A 2,879-nucleotide genomic window follows, 5' to 3' on the forward strand; every position below is an offset into this window, starting at 1 on the left:
CCGGTGAAAAATTAACCCCTAATTCATACGTGCCTGTTCTAGATATCGATAATGGAGATCTTTTTTACCGACTCGTCATTCATGAAGCCATCACTCCATTTGAAATTGGCGGGAACTTCAAACCGGATGAAAATTCTGTACTAATAGCGGCCGTTCCTGACACAAAAACTGGCATAAATCAAACTTTAACTGTACCCAATCCAGATTTTGTAAGATCACACCTCAAATATAGAGATAGCAACGGCTATCAATTTCGCGGCCTGCTCTAGGCACGCGAAGTGCTCATTTCGCGTACGGTTGCACACAAAGGTAATTCTGGTTACTTGGCTGCAATTTCTTTAGCAACGGTACCTGTAACACCTATGACTTTTGTCAAGTTTAATTTTAAATTTGCGAATCCTTCAAAAAGTTATGAAATTCACAAAACAAGAATACTCCGATTTGCATTTACTCTATGGCGAAATACGTGGTAATTCAAGACCGGCGACCATACGGCGAGCGTTTTCCTGAAGGAGTCCTTCCGTCCCGTTGTACTTTTGTGGAGCTACATCTGAATTTATGTGAGATTGGTTCTGACTGATTCCAATACGATGGCGTCCCCGATCCTCCATTTAACCCCTCTGGATTTTAAGTTTTGGGGCCACACGAAAGATTTGTATACGAAGTTGAAATAAATACAAAAGGCCAACTCCAGAAACGCGTAACAGACGCCGCGAACCAGATTCGTAAAAACCCAGAAATGCTGAATTCTGTTTATGAAAATTGGTACCGGCGTACTCAAATGTGCTTAAATGCCAACGGAAGGCACAGAGAACATTTACAAGTATTATAAAATAATTTTTCTAGTCTAGTTTACCTTTCATTAGTTAGTAGATATTCTCAGTTAGAGTTGAAAGTACGAATATGTAAAGTGTAAATAAAATAAACACAGTTCTTCCACAATTTTGCACACACTACCTCTACATTTATTTACACATTGAACACCACTTTATTTATTGATTACTATTCATCTCAGTCTACAAAATCAGCTTTTGTACCTAAATAAGCTGGTGAATTAACGCACACAGTGTATTGCGTTTTCAATAAATGTCATTAATTTGATTTAGTTTGTCAGATTTGAGATTTGGCATAAACGATTCAGGTACCTATGTTGCTTAGATACTGTCATCTTTACAAACAGCAACAATTAATTCCTGAGTAGGTACGTATTTTTGTGGTCAGCAACGTCGAATGGGTGTGGATAGGGGTTAATTTATCCCCATTATTTTGGACCTAATGAAAAGGGGCTTCTAATGACCCAGAATTTTTTTGGCAGGTTATATCGGGACCACCCTGTATATAGTATATAATTATATTATCTATGACATTTATCATACACAAAATAAACTATAGCATTGTAACGATTTCTATATTCGGGTTCGCTATATTTTCTAATATTTAAACAAACTTTATTTATCACCGTCAAACCTCAAAAATCTATTTATTAAACAATTGATTTTTCTCTACTCCCCCACATCCTCATTCCACTCACTTGATTACTTCTCAGCCCACACTATCACTATTCGTAACACTGCCCCCCTTCTAAAAGATTGTTCGCCCCGAACAACTAATTCTGGTCGTTGTCTCCTGCGTAAGGCGCCAGACGGTCCAAGTGTACCACCTTCATTTTAGCCCTGGGATGGCGCTGGATCCGGTATACAACGTCATTTATCCTTGTCAAGCTCACGAACGGTCCTTCCCAATTCGGCTGCAGCTTTGGGCAGCGACCCTTCTTCCGTTGACGGTTAAACAGCCACACGAGGTCTCCTTCGCGAAATCCTGCCACGTTCGCCTTCAGGTCGTATCGTGTTTTCATTCGGTCACTAGCTACGAGGATATGGCTTCGAGTCAAATCGTGAATACTGTGCATGGCCTCTTGCAATTCATCCACGTAGCTACTTACGTCTTTAGGCACTCTTGCAGGTGATCCAAAACTTAAGTCGCAAGGTAGACGTAACTCGTGAGCGAACAAAATCTTTGCAGGCGTTTGGTGTGTCGTTTCGTGAATCGCTGCTCGATACGCCAACAGGAACAGTGGTAGATGTCTGTCCCAGTCCCTTTGATGTTGGTCAACTACCTTCGACAAATGCTGCTCCATTGTTCTATTGAAGCGTTCGACCATTCCGTCTGACTGGAGATGTAAGGGTGTCGTTCTGGTCTTTCGTACACCTAGAAGTTCGCAGACGCCTTGGAACACATTTGATTCAAAATTTCGCCCTTGGTCCGAATGCATCTTCAGAGGGAGTCCGTAACGACAAATCCAGTTTTCGATCAGAGCCCTCGAAACTGTCACCGCTTCCTGGTTGGGTAACCCGTAGGCTTCTGACCACTTGCTAAAATAATCGATCACGACCATAATGTACTTGTTGCCTGAGTCCGTAACTAGAAATGGTCCAGCTATATCGAAAGCTATCCTTTCGAACGGCGCCCCTACATTATACTGTTTCATCAGGCCTCTGCTTCGTGTTCTAGGCCCCTTGCTCGCTGCACATGTCGCACATTTTCGATACCAAGTCTCAATGTCGTCCCGGGCATTTACCCAGTAGAAACGTTCGCGTATTTTTCCCAAAGTCTTGTTCACACCAAAGTGCGCGCCAGATGTACCACCATGGATTTCTTGCAGGACCTCCTTCACTCGGCACTTGGGGAGAACCAGCTGCATTGTCACCGCTTTCCCATCGACACTTTCCCACGCACGTTTCAAGAGGCTGTTTTCTACTCTGAGGGAATCCCACTGGGCCCACAACGCCTTAATAGCTGGGCTCTTATCCGAAACCTCTTGCCAACAGGGCCTTTGGTCCCCATTCTCTTTTGCTTCCAGAATTTGGACGATATCGCTG

Source organism: Tenebrio molitor, chromosome Y (assembly GCF_963966145.1).
Source record: "Tenebrio molitor chromosome Y, icTenMoli1.1, whole genome shotgun sequence".
NCBI classification, from domain to species: domain Eukaryota; kingdom Metazoa; phylum Arthropoda; class Insecta; order Coleoptera; family Tenebrionidae; genus Tenebrio; species Tenebrio molitor.